Source organism: Tenrec ecaudatus, chromosome 9 (genome assembly GCF_050624435.1).
Source record: "Tenrec ecaudatus isolate mTenEca1 chromosome 9, mTenEca1.hap1, whole genome shotgun sequence".
NCBI lineage: Eukaryota > Metazoa > Chordata > Mammalia > Afrosoricida > Tenrecidae > Tenrec > Tenrec ecaudatus.
In genome coordinates this window covers 67,246,853-67,259,850 of record NC_134538.1, presented here as the reverse complement: position 1 = coordinate 67,259,850, position 12,998 = coordinate 67,246,853, and the positions used below count along the sequence as shown (strand labels likewise).

Here is a 12,998-nt window from a genome sequence, read left to right as displayed (position 1 = left end):
GATTTTCTGCTTGAGATAAGAGCTTTCCACACACAGAATCTAGGATAGATAAACTCCTCAGGACCAATATTGGGAATAGCGATACCATGAAGGTAGAGGGAAGGTGGTGGGAGAACGGGGAGACAGGGGGACCCGATCACAATGGTCCACATATAATCTTTCCTCCCTAGGGGGATGAACAATAGAAACATGGGTGAAGGGAGACAGCTTATGGTGTAAAATATGAAAATAAAAATAATTTATAAATTATCTAGGGTTCACAAGGGTGGGGTGGTGGGAGAGGGAAGGGAAAACAGAGGAGCTGATACCAAGGGCTCAAGTAGAAAGCAAATGATTTGGAAATGATGATGGCAACATATGTATAAATGTGCTTGATACAATTAATGTTATAAGATATATTTGGGACTCACTCACTCACTCTCACTCACTCACTCTCTCACTCACTCACTCACTCACTCACTCACTCTCTCACTCACTCACTCACTCACTGACTAACTGACTCACTCACTCTCTCACTCACTCACTCACACTCACTCACTGACTCACTTACTGACTCACTCACTAACCCACTCACTCACTCACTCACTCACTCACTGACTAACCCACTCACTCACTCACTCACTCACTCACTCACTCACTCACTCACTCACTCTCTCACTCAGTCACTCACTCATTCACTCACTAAAAAAAAGAAGATATATTTGATTGTTATAAGAGCTGTAAGACCCCTCAATAAAATGATTTATTAAAAATAAATAAATAAACAAAATGTAAAAAAAGGAAAAAAAACATCCTGTTTGTCTTTGATATTCTTTAATTTGAATATTCTATGCTTAGGTGTAGATGTTATTTATCTTGCTTGGTGTTTCTGTTATGGTTTGTTATTAATTTTGGAAAATTTCAGAGATATTACTACTTTAAATAGTTGTACTTTTGGTATTTCTATCTCACTAATGCTATTTCTTTTGTAATTGTCCCAGCATTCTTTTATTTTATGTGTTCATTTTATATATCTATGTATGAAATATCTATATATGAAATATATAGAGATATAGAAATATCTATATATGAAATATATAGATATATAGATATAAAGAGACACATATAGAGATATAGATATAAAGAGACCTATAGATATGGTTTTGTTTTAAATTTAGGAAGTTTTGACATATCTTTAAGCCCAGTGATCTTTTTCATGGCATGCTCAGCTTACTTTAGGGTATATTGAAAACATTCTTAATTTCTGTTAAGTGATTTTGATTTTTAACATTTCCTTTTGATTCTATTTGTATTTCCATCTTGCATGCTGCCTGTTCATCCTATTAGGATCTTTGGTATATTAATCATAGTTATTTTGAATTCCAAGTCTGATAATTCCAAAATCTCTGCCATATTTGACTCTATTTCTGATGTTTCTCTGTCTCTTCAGACTCTATCTTTTGCTTTTTAGCATGATTTGTAATTGTTAAGAATTGGTCATGATATGTATCCTAATTTTTTTATTCTAAAGTATTATAATGAAATGTGAAAAGGCTTGGAATTAGAAAACCAAAAATGGATGCACACATTCAGCATATCTTAAACTGAAAGAACTCAAGAAAAACTCGAGCCTTGAGTGGAAATGTTGAAAGATTCTATGGACAAAATATTGAATGATGCAGGAAGAATCACAAGAAGATAGAAATAATACACAGAGTCACTATATTGAAAAGAACTAGTTGACATTCACTCGTTTCAAGAGGTCAAGAACCAATGACACTAACGGGGCATTAACAACAATGAGCACAAGTGGAAAAGGTTCTGAAATTGATTGTGGTGATGATCACACACATCTTAATATAATTGAATGATCAAATTGTATGATATGTGAAGTATATGACAATAAAACTATTAAATAAAAGACCCAGCAGTACAGAGGGCAGAGGTCCAAACAGCACTGAGACGTTAGTCAAAAACAAGTCTCCAGGAGTGGATAGAATACCAATGGAATGTTTCAATGAACTGATGAAGCACTGAAAACACGCATGTGCCTAATGCTATGAAATGTGGAAGTCAGCTACTTGCTAACTGACGGAAGAGATCCATATTTGTACCTATTCCCAAGAAAGATGACCCAATATAATACTCAAATACTAGAACAATATCATTGATATCACATGCAAGTAAAATTTTGCTGAATGTCATCCAACAATGGTTGCAGCAGTACATTGACAGGGAAATATTAGAGGTTCAGCCTGGTTTCAGAAGAGAAAAGACATGGAACAAGGGATACCATTGCTGATGTGTGGTGGATCTTGGCTGAAGTGGAGAATACCGAAAAGATGTTTACTTGTGTTTCACAGACTATGCAAAGACCTAAAACAATGTGCATCATAAACTATAGATAGTTTCGGGAAGGAGAATTCCATAAAACCTCCTTGTGTTCATGTGGAACCTGTACATGGATCAAGAGACAGTTATGTGAACAAAGCAAGGGAATACTGCATGGTTTAAACATAGGAACTATATGCATCAGGGCTTTATCCTCTCACCATACTTATTCAGTCTGTCTGCTGGACAGGTAATCAGAGCAGCTGGAGTCTATGAGGAAGAATGCAGCATTAGAGTTGTAGGAAGGCTTATTAATAACCTTTAAAAGCAGATGTCACAACTTTACTAGCTTAAAGTGAGGAAGACTCGAAGCACTTGCTGATGAAGGTCAAGGATTGCAGCCTTCAGTATGGATTACAAATCATTGTAAATAATATTCAAATCCACACACCTGGACCAGTAGGCAACATCATGGCAAGTGGAATAAAGATTGAAGTTGTCAAAGATTTTGTCTTGTTTGAATCCATAATCAGTGCTCATGGAAGCAGTATTTAAGAGACCAAAAAAGATGTTGCATTAGGTCAATTTGCTGAACAATACCTTTTTATAGTATTGAAAAGCAAGGATGTCATTTTGAGAATTTAGGTGCACCTGACCTAACCCATGGTGTATTCAGCTGCTTCATATGGTTGTGAAAGTTGGACATTGAATAAGAAAAACCAAAAAAGAATCAGTGGGTTTGAACTATTGTTGTGGTAAAGATTATAGAAAGTATCATAGACTGCCCAAAGTACACACATCTCTCTTGGAAGAAATACAGCCAGAATGAGACGTAGTCCCATGTACTTTGGACGTGTCAGGAGAGAGCAGACCCTGGAGAAGAACATCATGCTTGATAAAGGGGGTGGGTAGTGAAGAAGGGGAAGGCCTTTAACAAGAAGGATTGACACAGTGGCTGTAACAATGGACTCAGCCATGATAACAATGTGTGGATGGTGCCACGACCGGGTGGTGTTTCATTCCGTTCTACACAGGGTTACTATGAGTCAGAAACAGTACCTCACAGCAACAACAATTAATTTTTTTACTTCAATACATTATTGGCTCATGAGGTGAGCTGTATGTATACTATCTGTGCTACTTATAATTTATGTATTTTGGGACAGATTACTTAATTTTTTGATGTTGGGATTTCTTTTCATCTGGAAATTCTATGGTTTTTGTAAGGATTCAATGAAATACTGTATGCGAAATGCTTGACATATAGAAAGTGTTTAGGATATTTTTAACTATTCCTGTCTCCTCCTCCACCTCCTCTGCCTTCTGCAGATTAAATTATTTTCAGATTATTATAAGATCTTATTATTTATAGAAGAATGTATTATTCCTTTGAATTTGAATATTCTAATTCATTTGCTTTATCTCTGTCTCTTCCAATTTATCTTCTACATGTATTACAATGAACTATTTAAGTTATAGACATATGATGACCTTATACCCTTAAATACTTCAGTTTTTAATACCTAAAAAGAAGAAATTTTCTTTTATAACCACAGTACAATTTTCAAAATACAGAAAACAATATTATGATACATAATTTTATCAAATATGGAACTTATTGATATTTTGTTAATTGTCCTAATATTTTACAGAAAAAGAAAATCCATGACATTTTTGGAGTGTAGTTTAATTATTTGGCAGACTATCTCTTAAATTGGGATGTCTGAAATTTTCTCATGAACAGAATCTGGCTGTGCACTTGTGGCAGAGACAGCAAGAAAGTGATGCTGAGTTTTTCTCAATGCATATGTCAGTAGGTACATGCTACTGATTTGTCTTGTTGCAACCAATGGTCATTTATTTAGTGTAAAATTATTTTTATTTTGTAGTCAAACAGGTATTTGTGGGGATATGCTTTGAGATGATGTATAAATTCTAGTTCTTGTCAACCTCTCATCCAGTTTTAGCATACATTGGGGGTTCTTGCCTGAGTTTCTATTATTTTGATCTTGTTAAACAGTGGTTTTCTAGTTATTTTATTCCTTTGCATTTATTAGTTTTCTTTATTTTTCAATGTAGAATTCCTCTTCTTTCTTTTTCGTAGACACATATATTCATGTTTTATTGGATAGGTCATAATTTTTATCATGAATATTTATTTTGACATTGTAATTGCTCCAAATTTTGCCAAAGAGAGCACCTATAAGATAGCTCTTTTATTCTCTTTATTGGTTTTAATTTGTGTTAGCATTTTCTTAGTTTTGGGAGTAAGTTGTTTTTCATTTAGCTCTTTCCTCCTACCCCAGTGAGATAGTTCATTGTGCCAGCTGGCCGATAAACACAAGTGGGATTAATTGAAGGGCGGAGAGATAAGTGGCTCCGTCAGCCTTGCCTTTCTTGTCTCTCGCTCTTTAATCATCGGACCAGTGTGCAGCTGCCTTGCTTGTTCTGTGCCTCAATTTAAAGGGCACACTACCTGTGGGACACCTAGCTGTGGACTGTGTCGCTGTAAGTTGAGGTTCCTTTAAGACCACATGAATTAAATTTACATCTCCGGGACTGGGGACTGACCGTTGGTGACCTGGCCGACAGTTGGTGACCTGCCTTGCTGTTTGCTGCCTGTGCTGGGATAGCCTAGCTCTCTCTACAGAGGACTACCTGGTGGCCCTCAAGACTTGAAAGACTGCCAGTGTCTCACAACTCTCTCACGGGAGTGAGTTGACTGAGCCATTTGTACTGCTTTATAATTTAACCATTCATTTCTTGTATTATATATCAATCTGTTTATAATTTAACTGTTCATTTCTTGTATTATATATCTATCTGTTTATAATTTAACTGTTCATTTCTTGTGTTATATATCTATCTTTATATATATATACATTTATCAGCAATCTGGTTTTAGCTCTCTAGAGAACCCTAACACACTCAGCCTTGGAACAAGTTATTTTCTCCAAGGAGCCTTGGTTCCATTTAGTGGAGACTGCCATTAAAACCAAGATGTGCTCCTAACTGCGAACCTTATAAACTTCTTATCAGTTACTCTAGAAATGATTATTTTCACTAGTGCATATATTATGTCATTTCTCCAAATTTTAGTATATTATTTTTAGCCTTTAACATTGATGTCACTCTATGTATTGTCCCATTTGTTTGTTTTCTTACCTTCAGGTCTGCATTTTTGAAAGGTCTTGAATTGCTACCAATTTTAGACTTTTCAAAAGTTACTAGCTTTTATTTGCTATGTTTTAATCAGAACTATTTTCATTTTCATGTTTCATTAATCTCTATTAAAGAAAGTTGTGGACTATATAATTGCACATTCTCTTCATGGCAACGGCATGAAGCTAAAAGATGATTCTTGTTAATTTGTTACTCAATTGGTTTATTCATTTTTCTGCATTTGATTTCAGATGATGTATACTCTCTATCTATAAAGAACTCTGAACTGACCATTTTTCTGTTCTTTGCTTAAAATGCCCTGTAATAGGCTGACGTAGTGCTGCTATTTGTAGTGTGGGAATGTGGTATGGAGAATTGGTTTTATGTGAGAATCTGGCTTGGTTTTTATTTTCTTTTCTACTCATAGAGTGTGTTTTAAACTTCTGTCATTTAAATTTTTATTTTACTCCTGAAAATGAAAAATATCTAGCAATGGTATGTTCTTCATGATTTTAATAGAATGTGAACTACATTCCATCTTGAAGAAAACATTGACTCTTGAGATACAGACTTAGCTGCTGAGTATTTTCATTATTTTTTAGAATAGATTTCATGAAAATATATTTGAGTACTTAATCTCAGGACAAGTTCCCCAAATTATTTTAATTGTATCAGTGTGGTTTGTAGTTGTTCTTTTCTCTCTCTATTTGGAGGAGGCTCCTAAGATTTAGGATAATCTATGTGTGTGTCTGCATGTGTATCAGTGTGCAATTATATGTAAAGTCATTTCAACTAGTATTCATTGACACAGGCCATCAATTGTAGATTTTACTTGGAAGGTAATAATGTTGAAGATTTCTCCTATTTTAAATATCCTCCCTCTTCGCCCCCCCACCCCACCCTACCCAAACTGGAATTGTGCTTGACAGAGTGGAACTTTTGTAGTAGGCATTTATCTCACTAGATGAGTATTGAGCAATTCACTATGAGTTAGTGCACCCAGTGGTGCCTGAGAAGGTTCTCTCTGGTCACGGTGAATTTTTTCATAAATTTCACTTGAATCTTGTTTTTTTGTGATGGTCAATTAAAAAGAACTGTACAGCTGTGAAATTTTGTTTCCTGCTTAGGAAAAATTCCACAGAAACTATTGTGATTTTGAACACAGCTATTGGTAGCGCTATGGGAAAATATTCAAATATTGAAATGAGTGGTTTTCTCATTTCAAAAAAGGTGAAATGTCGGTTGATGACAAATCTCTTTCTGGATGTCTGTGAGCTTCCTGAAGGGACAAAAATGTCGACTCTAGTGCATTTGAGTCCATTCTACCAGATCAGACTGTTGATTAAGCTTCCTATTTAGAAGTTTTGAAAAAAACTTTTTGAAGCCCCCTAGTCAAACTCACTCTGAGGACTAAGGTGTGTTGGACACAAGCCATGGCATTTTCTTTTCTTTTTTACAAAAAATCATTTTATTGGGGGCTCACATAATTCTTATCAAAATCCATACAGACATCAATTGTGTCTAGCACATTTGTAGATATGTTGCCATTATCATTCTCAAAACACCTGCTTTCTACTTGAACCCTTGGCATCAGCTCCTCATTTCCCCCTCCCCCTCCCCTCCCCCTCCCCACTTAACCCATGATAATTTACAAATTATTATTATTTTGTCATATCTCACACCATCCAACGTCTCCCTCAACCACTTCTCTGCTGTCCATCCCCCAGGGATGAGGCTATATGTAGATCTTGTAATCTGTTCACCCTTTTCCCCTCACCTTCCCTCCACTCTTCTGATATTCTCTTCACTGGTCTTGAGGGGTTCATCTGTCCTGGATTCCCTGTATTTCCAGTTCCTATCTGTGCCATTGAACATCCTCTGGTCCAGATAGATATGTAAGGTAGAATTGGGATCATGATAGTGGGGGTGTGGTGGGGGTGGGAAGAAGCATTCAAGAACTAGAGGGAAATTGCATATTTAATCATTGCTATCCTGCACCCTGACTGGCTCATCTCCTTCAAGCCATGGTATTTTCAATGACTTCATATGCATGTGAAAACTGAGCCAAGAACAAGGAAGTTTAGAAAGAATCGATATACTTGAATTATGGTGTTGGTGAAGAACATTGATTTCCAGGAGAACAAACAAAATTGGAGTTGGAAGAAGTACAACCAGACTGCTCCTTAGAAGCAATGATCATAAGACTTAGTATCACATGCTTTGGGTATGCTTTTAGGGTAGAACAGTCCCTGCAAAAGGGCACCATACTTGGTAAAGTAGAGGGTCAGAGAATAACAGGAAGACTTTCCTTTAGATGAATTGATACCGCTCAGAGGGGGTATTTTAGCTTCTTACCAGAATGTTGATAAGTCCTACAGAGAATAAGATAGAATAAAATGATAGTTAATTCAACCCAATGCAGACTAGGTGAACAGGAAAACCTCTCAGAGGAGGTGATATGTAAAATTGAATAATAAGTAGTAGCTATCTCCACTACTTGTCAGTCAGTTTGTTGTTCTATGGTAGCTGACATGTTGCTATGATGTTGGAAACTATACCACTGGTATTTCAAATACCAGCAAGATCACCCAGGGTGAATAGATTTCAAGGGAGCTTCTGGGAAGACTAGTGAAGAAAGAGGCTCCATTGAAATTGTTTGCCGTGGGTGACTCTGTGCTACCAGTCTTTGGAGAAGAACATCTTGCTTTGCAAAGTAGAGGGTGAGTAAAAATGACAAAGATTTTCAATGAGGTGAATTGACACATTGTTGCAACAATGGGTGCCATCACAATAACAAAATCAGGTAGTGTTGGTTTTATTGTATATAGGGTCACTAGCTGTGAGTTGGAATTGACTCAATGACATCTAACAACAGTAGTAGCTAGCCATATGAATATTGGAGGAAGAACTAGGCAGATGGAATAGCTAGTGAAAGGTTGTTTGTCTTACTCATTGTCATTTAGTCATTGCTGTCTCATAGTGACACTGTGGGTTTTCTAGACTGTAACTGTTTATGGGAATCGAAAGCCCAGTCTTTTGCTTTCTGAGCTGCTGGTGGTTTCCAACGGATCACAGTCCAACGGGTAACCCATACACCACGGGCTCCTCAGAGAAAGAGTTTAAAGCAGGGATAAAGTGTTGCACGGTTCAAGGAGGCCAGCACGACTCAATGGTAAAGGTCGGTAGGAAAATGAATGTAGTGAAGTCAAGGAACAGGCAGTCGCCAGGCCACATAGAATTCTCTAATCCAGGGCACGGAATGCAGGCTCCTTCTAAGTGCCATCGAAAGCCCTTGGGAAGTAGTAGACGGGTACATGCCCCAATTTACATAAAACTCCTGTGATCCCAAGAGGCAAGAATGAGGATAGGAAACTGGAAACAGGAATCTGAGAGATGTTCTCTCTTGTTCTGTTTATTTTTTTAAATATGAAATTTATTGAGGTATAATTTATTTACAATAAAATACATACACTTTAAATTTATTATTGGATAACTTGGAAAATGTCCCTAATCAGGTAGCCACTGCCCATAATCAAGATACAGAATGTTTACTTTTTAAAATTGTTTTATTAGGGGCTCATACAACTCTTATCACAATCCATACATACATCAATTGTATAAAGCACATCTGTACATTCATTGCCCTCATCATTCTCAAAACATTTGCTTTTAATTCATAAAACGTCCTTGTGCTCTTACTAGTCACTCCTCACTTGCCTAAGGACCACTAGTTTGCTTTCTATAACTTCTGATCGAATTTCTTCTTTCTAAACATCAATATCAATGAATCATACAGTGCCTATTGTTTTGTGTTTGTGCTGACAAGACAATAAGACCCCAAAATACTGCAGTGAGCAAGTGAAGCTGTCGGTTGCTTGGAGTCCTCAAAGCTATCTCTGGACTGACACCCTTCGGAGGACTTGTTCTCATAATTCAGGTGCTCTTGGCCTGGAGCAGATACAAGCAGTGATGTTTGATGAACTGCTGACCCTTAGCTAAGATAGCATGAATTGGCGTCTGAGGGCCATAACATATGTGGGTGTGAGCATTTGTTCAATTTTTTTCTCCTAGTGAGAGTTTTCTTACTGCTTCCAGCACTCTGGGAAGTGACACAGGAGTTAGAGAAAACAATAGCACCATTATAGCTCTGCTGTCTGAGAACTCAGAAGATGAGGAAAGAAGACAAACACCAAGTTAGATCCAGTTAAAGGAGAACAATGGACTCAGCAGGGCTCGGGCCACCAGATTGTGTGTATTCTGGGCATTATCAAAGGATGTTAAGAAGTACTTTCCTTTCAACTTCCTTCCTCCACATAGTTTACTTATAGGACTGGCAATGCAGACTTACTTCTTAGTTATTATTCATAAAAGCCACAAGATGGCGAGGTTGTACCTTAAACAAGAATGAGTGAGTTTGTGGTACTCTAGCACAAGTTGTGTGTGTGTGTGTGTGTGTGTTGCTTCTCCTTGGTTTTCCATGATTTCCTCAATTTTTTCCCTTTACTTGAATTTAGTTGACAGGGTTAATTTTTTAATCTTTAATATGTATTTGTTGATAGTTGTATTGGGAATGGTAAAACTAAAGATAAGAAAAGAATTATCTGCATTGAATGCTGACCAGTTTTCTTTATCAAATTATCAGTGAACAATTCCAGTTTGCACATTGCCAACAGACTAATCTTTGAAGACTGCCATTTTGATAATGTCAGTCTCTGAATTTTAGATGTTTCATTTGTTTACTGTGATAATACTGGCGATCATTGTTTAAATAATTAAGAAAAATAGAAAGTAAAAGAGGAAAAATAATGACTCATATTACACAAAAAGATATATTTATCTTATTGTCAGCATTTTCTTATCTGGTTTCTTTATTCATTTACTACTTAAAGATTATTTGCTGTTTTTGAGAAGATAATTTTATATGGATATTTAGTCATTCAATAAATGTTATTGAATCTTTATGCCAGGCACTATTCTAGAAATTGAGTCTAAAACAGTGAACCAAACAGGAAACAAACAAAAAGAAAAACCCAGTAAAATTCCAGAGCTTGCATTTTAGTAGGAAGAGAACTGAGATAGTTAAGGCTTACTGTGCCAACCTGGCCAGTGAACACATTTGGGATTGAAGAGTGGAGAGATATGACTCGTGAGGCTTGCCTTTCTAGTTCTCGGTTCTCTTGCTCTCTGATAGTCAGACCAGGATGCAGCTGCCTTAGCCAGTTCCCTGCTTCAGCTGGCAAGGCTCACTTCCTGTGAGACATCCCTGAGGAGAAGCCACATGGACCTACCCAGATGCAACCTTGGGTGCTTGAGCAACTGCGTGGAACCCCCTGCCTGCACTGAGGTGATTTATACACACACTGATTCAGCTTTCCTCCTGCAGTCGGCGTCACTGTGTGGAGATTGAGGAGGACTTTGTAGATTGGTGTCGGACATATGGGCTAATAATGTTGGACTTATGGGCTTGGACAGCACTGGATTCGGATGCTTTCTTAATGTATACTTACCCTATACATAAAAAATATTTCTTATACACATATAAGTTTCTGTGAATTTGTTTCTCTAGTGTACCCAGATGAGCACAAGAACATAAATTCAATCAATAAATAGCTGTTATATATTTTGTGGTAAAAAGGACTAGAAAACAAATATATGGTAATAGCGTACAAAGTTATTAGGGAAGGTCTCTCTGGTAAGGAGACATCTGAGTAGAGCCCTAACAAATGGAAGAGGGTGAGATACATGAAGAAAAAGAGGGTGAGTTGGAAAGAGAGCATTCTAGGTGGTAGAAAGAGCCAGAAGTCGTCCTTTCTTGATCTTCCTGAAACTGAGGATTAAAGGGAATTTCAGCAATTAGCTGATGGTTGCAGCGGCTCTTCTATATATATGGCTACTCTCTCAGAGAGTTTCTCTGGTTTACATGTGGGATTTAAAGACAGATTTAAAAAAATAAACCATTTTATTGGGCTCATACAACTCTTATCACAATCCATACATACATCGAGTAGAGTACCTTTATACATTAATTGCCCTCGTCATTCACAAAATTCACCTTCCACTTGGGTTCCTGGAATCAGCTCATTTTCCTTTTTTCCCTCCTCCTCCCTTCCCCCTCACCCCTCCCTCATGAACCCTTAATAGTTTATAAATTATTATTTTTTCTTATCTTACACTTCCAGGCGTCTCCCCTTACCCACCTTCCTGTTGCCCATCCCCCAGAGAGGAGGTTACATGTAGATCCCCAAGATTGGTTCTCCCTTTCTACACCCACTTCCCTCCTGGTGTCGCCACTCTCACCACTGGTCCTGAGGGGTTCATCCATCCTAGATTCCCTGTGTTTCCAGATCCCTACTGCACCACTCTGCATCCCCTGGTCTAACCAGGTCCGCAAGGTAGAATTGGGATCATGATAATTGGTGGGGAGGAAGCGTTCAAGAATTGGAGGAAGGTTTTAAGTTTCATTGTTGCTACACTGAACACTGAGTGACTCATCTCCTCCCCACTACCCCTTTGCAAGGAATGTCCAGCTGTCTACAGATGGGTATTGGGTCTCCATCACGCACTCCTCTCATTCGCGGTGATATGATTTTTCCCCCCGCCATTGTTGTTTGAAACCTGGTCCCCTCGGCCCTTCATGATCACACATGTTGGTGTGCTGCTTCCATGTGGGCTTTGTTGCTTCTGGGCTAGATGGCCACTTGTTTACTTTCAAGCCTTTAAGTCCCCAGACACTATATCTCTTAATAGCCTCATCAGCCTTCTTCACCACACTTACTTATGCACACATTTGTCTTCAGCGTTTATGTGGGGAAGGTGATCACACAATGATGGTTTTTGTTCTTTGGTATAAAGACAGATTTTCGTAGCTCCTGATATAGCCTCAATTCATCAATAAGTACAGGACTGTGGAGAAAAGAAAAAAATATTTCTTGTGTCCTTGTGCATCTTGATGATGACAATCAAATGACACTTTATATAGGAAATATTAACACTAAAATATTAGGTAATGTACTTGTTTTATTTATGTACATACTTAAAAATCATCAAGTCTACCTTCTCTGAATACTCGAGAAAATTTGTAAATAGAAACAAAACCAACCCACTGCCCACAATTCGGTTCTCACTCATAGTGGCCCAATATAGGGTTTTTGAGACTATAGATCTTTATGGGAGTGGACGGCCACATCTTTTTCTCCTGGACTTTGTGGTTAGCAATCCAATGCCTAACACAGAGTGTCCACAGAAACCTGGGTGACATATTAATTTTGTTTTGTACATTATTTTGGATAGATCAAGAGTAGCAAATGCCACTATAATGTCTGGGAAGTAAGTTATATGAATGAATCAGGTTGAACCAAAGATAGTAAAGAGTCGGGGAGATGGTCACCTTGGGAGTAGAACATCATAATTAATTTTTACAGTATCCTTTGAAGGGAGAGTGTAGATTTAATATAAATAAATGCTGTAACATTTATGGGTACAAATGATTTTAATACACTTATTGGATCTTCCTTGGTGGTGCTGAA

The 12,998-nt window shown here is 37.5% G+C and overlaps 1 protein-coding gene across 3 annotated transcripts in view; it reads left to right on the top strand.

Moving 5' to 3' along the window:
• SUGCT (succinyl-CoA:glutarate-CoA transferase) overlaps window positions 1-12,998 on the top strand; it is an 880,365-nt gene that overhangs the window by 106,107 nt on the left and 761,260 nt on the right. The gene's annotated exons all lie outside the window — the stretch shown is intronic.